This window comes from Pteronotus mesoamericanus, unplaced genomic scaffold (genome assembly GCF_021234165.1).
Source record: "Pteronotus mesoamericanus isolate MK-2021 breed Mesoamerican mustached bat unplaced genomic scaffold, CSHL_Meso_final scaffold_705, whole genome shotgun sequence".
Classification (NCBI taxonomy): Eukaryota; Metazoa; Chordata; class Mammalia; order Chiroptera; family Mormoopidae; genus Pteronotus; species Pteronotus mesoamericanus.
The window spans coordinates 10,418,227-10,427,360 of NW_026555326.1; positions in this window are offsets into that span (position 1 = coordinate 10,418,227).

Consider the following 9,134-nt stretch of genomic DNA (forward strand, 5'->3'; position numbering starts at 1 on the left):
TCTCAGCAATTAAACTACCATGACACCAGCACAGAAATAATCAAGTAGATCAGTGAAATATAATGAGCATTCTAGAAACAAATATATATATCTGTCTAACAATGTAATATATGATTAAGTTGATATTTCAAATCAATGGGGAAAATAAGACTTATTCAACAAATAAGGTGCACAGACCACTATTACTTGAAATAAAACAAATATAGAGCCCTATTTCACACATTATACAAGAAATATTCAGGTGAGTTAAAAATCAGTATGTTGAATCTAAGGAGTTTTAGGAGAAAATACAAACTAATATTTTTCTTACCCTGAAGAAAAATATTGAAACCCAGAAGGTTATAAAGTAAAATATTGACAATATGACTATATTAAACACTTAAGAATGTACAGGAGTATACATATAAAAAAGTTAAAGGACCAGTAATAGAATAGGTAAGTATTTGCAACCCATCTAAAAAACGGTTAATGGTTGTTTTTTTTTTTTTTTTTTTTTTTTAATATTTCATTGCTGGTACAGAACAATTTTGAAAGCGGGTTTGAAAGCAGACACTCTGGTCTTGTTCCTGATCTTAATGGGAAAGCTTTTAGATTTTACCCATTGAATATGATGTTGGCTACATGTTTCTTGTATATAGCCGTTATTATGTTGAGGAATGCCCCCCTTATTCACACTTTGCTGAGTGTTCTTATCATAAGTGGTTGCTGTACCTTATGAAATGTTTTTACCCCATCTATTGATATGATCATGTGACTTTAGTCTTTCATTTTGTTTTTGAAATGTATCACGTTTATTGATTTCCAAATATGGTGCCATCCTTGCATCCCTAAGATGAATCCCACTTGATCATGGTGTATGATCTTTTTAATGTATTGCTGGATGTGGTTTGCCTGCATTTTCTTGTGGATTTTTGCATCTATATTTAACAGTGATATGGGCCTATAGTTTCCCTTCTTTGTTGTGTCTTAGTCTGGTTAGGGGATGTTTTTATAAAGCCTGCCTTATAACAAGAGTTTGGGGGTCTTCCTTCATCTCAGAATTTTTGGAATAGTCTGAGAAGGGCAGGCGTTAGCTCTTCCTTAAGTGTTTTGTAAAATTCTGTGAACCAACTGGTCCAGGGCTTTTGTGTGCCAGGAGATTTTGATTACTGCTTCAAGTTCCCTGGCTGTTTTTGGTCTGTTCAGGCTTTCAGCTTTTTCTTTCTCTCTTTTTTTTTTATAAAAGATTTTATTTGTTTTGTTTAGAGAGTGGAAGGGATGGAGAGAAAGGGAGAGAAACATCAATGTGTGGTTGCATTTCATGCGTCTCCTGCTGTCGTCCTCGCCTGCAACCCAGGCATGTTCCCTACACTGGAATCGAACTGGTGACCTTTTGCTCCGCAGGTCAGTCTTCAATCCACTGAGTCACACCAGCTAAGGCTTTCAGCTTTTTATTCATTCAGTTTTGGAAGATTATATGTTTCTAGAAACTTGTCCATTTCATCCAGGTTTTCAAATTTCTTGTCATATAGATGTTCACAGTAATTTCTTTTTTTTCCTGATTTTTCTTTCGTTCTTTCTTTCTTTCTTTATTTATTTTTAAATACATTTGTCTCTGCCTCCCCCCACCACTTTCCCTTGCTCCCTCCCTCCTTCCCTCCCTCAGCTCTTCCCCTTTGGTTTTGTCCATGAGTTCTTGCTATATGTTCCTTGACTTTCCCCTTCCCTTCCCTTTCCCTGCCCGCCCCTCCCTCCTTCCCTCTTGTCTCTGTTGATTTCTTTTCCTTTCAGTGTTGCTGGTCATATTTTCCTTGCATCTTTGTATTGTTGGTTAGGTTCCACTTATAGGTAAGATCATATAGTATTTGTCTTTCACCCCCTGGCTTATTTCACTTAGCATAATGCTCTCCAGTTCCATCCATGCTGTCGTGAAGTTTAGTAGTTCTTTTTTCCTTTCTGCTGCGTAGTATTCCATTGTGTATATGTACCATAATTTTTTGATCCAATCATCCACTGTTCACAGTAATTTCTTACAATCCTTTGTACTCTGAGGTATCAGTTGTAATCTTTCTTCTTTCATGTCTGATTTTACTTATTTGGGTTCTCACTCTTATTTTCCTGATAAGTCTGCTTAAAGGCTTTTCGATTTTCTTTAATTTTTCAGAGAACCAGCTCCTAGATTTTTTGGTCCTTTGCATTGTTCTTTTAGTCTCTGTGCTGTTTAATTCTGCTCTGATCTTGATTATTTTCTCCCTTATACTCACTCTGCATTTTGTTTGTTGTTGCTTTTCCAGTTCTTGAAGCTGTAGGGTTAGGTCATTTATTTGAAATGTTCCTATCTTTTTTAGGTCGGCCTATATTGCTATGATCTTCCCTCTCAGGACTGCCTTTGCTGTGTGCTATAGGTTTTGCACTGTCGTGTGTTCATTTTCATTAGTTTCCAGAAACTTTTTGATATCTTCCTTGATCTCATTATTGACCCATTCATTGTTTAATAGCATGCTATTCAGTCTCCATGAGCTTGAATGATTTTGAGTTTTTTTTCTTGAGGTTGGTTTCTAGTTTCAGGTCCTGTGGTATGAGAATATGATTGCTATGATTTAAATTTTCTTGAATTTATTGAGGCTTGTTTTGTGTCCCATTGTGTGGTCTGTCTTTGAAAATGTTCTGCATGCATTTGAAAAGAATGTGTATTTTGCTTTTTGGGGATGAAAGATTTCATATATATATGTGAAATATTTGAAAGCAGACACTCTGGTCTTGTTCCTGATCTTAATGGGAAAGCTTTTAGATTTTACCCCTTGAATATGATGTTGGCTATATGTTTCTTGTATATAGCCGTTATTATGTTGAGGAATGCCCCCCTTATTCCCACTTTGCTGAGTGTTCTTATCATAAGTGGTTGCTGTACCTTATGAAATGTTTTTACCCCATCTATTGATGTGATCATGTGACTTTAGTCTTTCATTTTGTTTTTGGAATGTATTACATTTATTGATTTCCAAATATGGTGCCATCCTTGCATCCCTAGGATGAATCCCACTTGAAATATATATATATATATATATATATATATATATTTCACATATATATGTGTGTCTCTTTTTATGGTCTTTGTTTTGAAGTCTATTTTGTCTGATATAAGTATTGACACCCTGGATTTTTTTCCTGTCTATTTGGTGGTGTCTTGTGGAAAGTATATGTTTGGGTCATGTTCTCTTATCCATTCAGCTACCATATATCTTTTTATTGGACCCTTTAATCCATTAACATTTAAGGTTATTATTGATATGTACTTATTCATTCCCCTGCTTTGTACCTGTGTTCCCCTATCTCTTGCTCCTTTCCTTCCTCTTCTTGAAGCAGTCACTTTAGTATTTCTTGAAGTGCTGGTTTGCTCTAGGTGTACTCTTTCAGCCTTCATTTTTTCTGGGAAACTCCTTATTTCATCTTCCATTTTAGTTGATAGCCTTGCTGGGTAGAGCATTCTTGGTTGCAGGCCTTTGCTTTTTATTACTTGGAATATTTCTTGCCATTTCCTTCTGTTTTGTGGTGTTTCTGTGGGGACGTTAGCTGCTCACTGTCTCTTGGCTCCCTTGTATGTGTTACCTGTTTCTCCCTTGCTGCCTTTAGGACTCTCTGTTTATGTTTGATATTTGCCATTTTAATGATGATGTGTCTTGGTAAAGTAAGCCTCTTTAGGTTCATCTTGATTGGGTCCTTCTGTGGTTCCTGAACTTGCATGGCTTTTCCCCTCTCCAGGTTATGGAAGTTGTGATTATTTTTTCAAACAAATTTTCTATCCCTTGCTCCTTTTCTTCTCCTTCTGGTATTCCTATGATTCAAAAGTTGTGTTTCATGTTGTCTTTCAGTTCCCTTAAGCTATCTTCATATTTTTTGTCTTTTTTTTTATTCTGATGCTCTACTAAGGTATTTCTTTCTACCTTGTCGTCCAGCTCACTAATTTGGCCCTCTGCTTCATCCAGCCTGCTTGTAATTCCTTCTAGTGTATTTTAAAAAAAAATTCAGATATTGTATTCTTCATTTCTTCCTGGTTCTTTTTTATAGTTTCTATTTCCTTTTTCATACTCCTCTAATTCCCACTCAGTTCCTTCTAGTTTTCAGTGAGTTCCTTAAACTTCCTTATAACCATTCATTTGAATTCTATATCTGATAGTTTGCTTGTCTCCATTTTATTTAGCTCTTTTACTAGGGAGTTTTTATTCCTTTCTATTGTGGGTTCTTTTTTCTTCCTCTCCATTTTAGGTGACTTTTTTTGTTTGTTTCTGCAATTTCTGATGTTCTGCTTTGCTACTTGTCTTCGTAGGATGAACACCTGTGGTAGGAGTTCAGTGAGACTCAGTGATGTGGTCTTTGATTTCCTTGTCTGGGTGCCCTAGGGTTGTCCTTTCTTGCATTTGTGTGTGCTCTTTTGTTGTGCTTGGGCTTTACCTGTCGGTGGCTCCTTTGTGGTGGGTTCTCCTCTTGAGTCGAGTTACTGCTATTCACAACTCCCACTTTGTCTTGTATGCTGTTGTGCAGGTGTTGGTTTACAAAGCAGTATTACCAGTCCACCAAACCTACATCAGTAGAAAGAAACCCCCCACCACATTAGCAGTCACAACCACAATAGAACTAAGACTAATAAACGTGAAGAGGGATTGCAGATATTATATAGTATGACAAAGGAAATGTGAGATGACTATAAGAGGGGAAAATGTTGTTGTGTGGTAAGAGGGAGGAGAATTGTTAAAAGTTAGGATAGAACTAAGGTGAAGAAAGGGAGAAAGCAAAATTTACAATGTAAGTATAGCATGAAAGGACTATGGGGACTGTGGGATAAGAAGGGGGAAGAGTATACTATGAGGTTTGAAGTGAAATTGAAAAGGTACTAAACCAATGGGAGCAAAATTGCAGAAAACTCACAGCAGGGTTAATAGCAATGACAGTTTAATGAAATTTTATGAAGGTAGAATGCGAATAAAAATATTGTGGAAAAGTGAAAAGTCACTATGAAATGTATACACTAAAGAAAAATGATTTTGAGAGAATGGCGGAGCAAAGTAATAAGAGTAAGGAGTAAAACTCAGTTTGAGAGAGGGGGTAAAAGAAAGAAGAGAAAAAAGAAAGAAACAGGAAACAATGAGATAAAATTCCTCATTCAAATGACGAGGGGCAGGGCAAAGGGGAGTGGAGTAAAACAGTGGGAGAGTATACCATGGGATTTATAATATAACAAGTAGTCAAAAAAATAGGAGATCCTTTAGAACAGTACAGCATTAACTGTGACATTTCACTTAACCAACCACCTTTTATATAAGGTGAAAAAGAGATAAGACTCTTAGGATGGAGAAAGAATGTGAGCTGACTTTAGAAAGCAGAGTGCTTAGCGAGGTTAGGTGGAGGAGAATTAGTGAGAATAAGGGATAGAAAGTTGGTGTAGTGTGTGAGAACATAAAGTCAACCAAAACAGTATTAAAACTCAGGAAGATGGCAAAATCAATTAAGACTGGGGAAAGGTACTGTGTGGGATTTGGAATAACAATAGTATGAGAAAAAATATATAGTTTGAATGAAAAGAATAAAAAGTGAAAGACCAAGAGTAGTGTGTTATTGGAATATGAGTGAAGTGAAAGAAGGAAAAATTCGAATGCAACATGAAAGGGAGAATAAAGAAAACAAATCAAACAGTGCAATCAAACAAACAAAACAAAAAGAAAACTAATTAAACAAAAAGAAGAGAAATACAAAAAAAATAATAACTATGCAAGCTCTGAAGGATAGCAAAGTGAAATTTTCCCTGGCTATTGTGGCTCAGTGGATTGAGCTCTGGCCTGTGAACCAAAGGGTTGCTGATTTGATTCCCAGTCAGTGCATATGCCTGGATTGCAAGCCAGGTCCCCAGTAGGGAGGTGTGAGAAGCAACCATGCATTGATGTTTCTTTCCTTTTTTTCCTCCCTCTCTTCCCCTCTGTCTAAAAATAAATAAGTAGAGGAGAAAGATGGCAGAGGAGTGAATGGTAGTCATGCTGACCTCCTCTTCCCAAGACCAAACTGGAATTGCGACTAAATAATGAAGTAATCACCTAGAAAACAATGGAACTATAGTGGGAGAGGAGCCTTGGAGCTGCGGACAGACAGTGGATTCAACTCTCACACATCCCAACTGGTGAGAAGTGTGGTGGAGGCTCGAGAGGGTGGCCTGGGTGCCCACGGTCCCTAGCACCAGAGGGACATTGAAACGACCAGTTAGCTCCCCCCTAGAAGAATGGGGTCTGAATCATAAACAGGGACCTCTAAACTACAGCAGCTAAAACCAGGAAAATACAGAGAAAACGCAACCCCGAAAAGCTTAGGGGTGTTCTCTGCCAGAGACAGGTGGCTGGGGATGCAAAGAGACATTTAAAGGGCCAACACAAAAATTGCAGTGGCAGCCACCCTCCTTGATCTCTGGGTAGAGGTGGCAGCAGGGTGGGCTGGTGCCTGGGAAAAGACTGGTGAGGAAAACTTTGTGAAGAGAACTGAGACAGCGGCTGGTGGAGCCCCAGTGATAACACACCTCCCACTCTGCAGCTACCATCTTGAGCAAGTATAAGGGAATCCATTAACCTGCTTTTTGTGCACTCTGCACACAGCTTGTGCACCTGTGAGCTAGGGGGCTAAGTGCACGCTGGCTGGGAGAGCCTTGAGGAGAGACTGGAGACAGAGGCATTGGGGAAAGAATGGGAGGAGGAACCGGGGAGTCCCAACTCCCTCCCCATTCCATAGTCTCCATTCTGGGCAGGCAAGGCGCACCCCAAAGAGGCAGAAGCAGGGCTCGCAGGAACCAGACTGCCCACGATTGAAACTCAGTCTACACAGGCGGTGGGTCGTTGGCCGAAGAGGTCATGGAACTGCGCAGAGACCCCTGAGGAGAGACTAGAAACGGAGGCGTTGGGGAAAGAACGGGAGGAGGAACCAGGGAGTCCAGACTCCTTCTCCTTTCCCTAGTCTCCACTGTGAGGGAAAAGGACACACCCCCAAAGAGTCAAAAGCCGAAAAGCACCCAATAGAGAGCCCAAAACCACCCAGTGTGGGCGTGCACACCTGCGCCAAGTGGCCGGTGAGGGTGGGCGAGTATGTGTGTGGACCTGCGTGGGCTGGCAAGGGCTCACGTGGGCTGGCAAGGCTTCTCATAGGTTGGCACAGATGGGGCCTTTGAGGGTGTGCACAGATCGGCAAGGGCAGGTGTAAATCGACCCGCACAGGCCCGCGAGTGCGGAGCAGCCCGCAGAAATAGTGGATCCCGGGCCAAAGGAATCACAGAGCTGCCCAGAGTCCCTGGAGGAGAGACTGGAGACAGGATTAACCGGAGAGTCCTGGAGCTGACTTCCTCCCATTTCTGTAGTCTCCATTTGGCAAGGGCAGGCAACGCATACAAAGAGCCAAAAGCGGGGAAAGCACACAATAGAAGACCCTAAACGGACCAGTGCCAGGGGTGCTGGAGGGCCAGACAAGTATGCTAGGGCGTGAAGAAGCCCTCTGGGATGGGGCAAGCATGCATGAGCCCAGGGTGGTGGGGGATCCTGCTGGGCCTGGGAGGGCTATCAAGGAGCAGGCAGGAGAGTGCACAGCGATCCACAGAAATACTGGATCCCTGGCCAAAGGAGTCACACGGCTGCTCAAAGCAGGAGTCAGACACAGAGAGTAGATTGCTGGAAGGCTCAAATAAATGATCCAAGGTCATATAGGGTCAACAACTGACATCATCAGAGGCAGGCCCAGAAAGAAAAGGAAAGGAAAAATAAATAATAAATAAAAAAGACCCACCTACTACCATAGAAGTTTAATCCACAAAGTCAGGAAATCGAGACGGCCTAATTGAAGCAGAAGCAAAAATAAATAAAGAAATTAATTAATTAATTAACACACTCTCACAAAAATGGGAAGAAAAAGAAGTTCCTCCCAAATGAGGGAAAAGAGGTAATTCCCAAACAGCTAAATGAAATAGAGGCAAGGGAACTATCAGATACTGAATTCAAAACAATGCTACTAAGGAAGCTCAGTGAGCTCAGACAGCTCAAAGATAAGTATGAGAAACTGCAGAGAAACTATCAGGATCTTACAGCAAACTATATCAGCCTGGAAAAGGACATAGAAACTATCAAGAAGACACAAGAGGATATGAAGAATATCATTTCTGAATTGAAGAACACAGTAGAAGGAATCCAAAGGAGGCTGGATGAAGCTGAGGATCGAATCAGTGAGATGGAGGATAAATAGAAAGAAGCTCCCAGAAAGAACAAGAAATGGAAAAAAGACTCAAAAAAGAATGAAGAGGTATTTAGGGAAATGCAGGACAACGTGAAACTCAATAGTATCCATATAATAGGGATACCAGAAGAAAGAGAAGAAGAGCAAGGGATAGAGATCCTCTTCAAAAAAGTAATGATGGAAAATTTCCCTAATTTGAGGAGAGAATGGCTCTCATGGATCCAGGAGGCACAGAGGACCCCACGCAAGAGTGACCCAAGGAGGTCCATTCCAACACATAATCATTAAAATGGAAACTATCAAACACAAAGAGAGAATACTCAAGGCAGCAAGAGAGAAGAAGAAAGTAACATACAAGTGAGCCCCCATATGGCTAGGAGCTGACTTCTCAACAGAAACAGTAATATGAGCCCGAAGGGAATGGCAACAAATATTCCAAGTAATGAAAAGCAAGGGCCTACAACCAAGGCAGCACTAAACAGCAAGGCTCTCAATTAATATAGAAGGGGAAATAAGGAGTTTCCCAGACAAAAGAGAAATAAATAAATACATCTCTACCAAACCAGTACTCCAAATTATGCTAAAGGACTGATTTAAGACAATGAAATAAAATGTGAGAATGCAATTTATAGATTCAACGCTATCCTTATTAAGATACCAATGACATATTTCACAGAAATAGAACACACATTTCAAAAATTTATATGGAATCATAAACGACCCCAAATAGCTGCAGCAATGTGAAGAAAGAAAAACAAAGTAGGAGGGATAACAATACTGGACATCAAACTCTACTACAAATCTAATATACTCAAAACAATCTGGTACTGGCACAAGAACAGACCCATAGACCAGTGGAACAGAATAGAAAGCCTAGAAATAAGCCCAGGTCTCTATGGGCA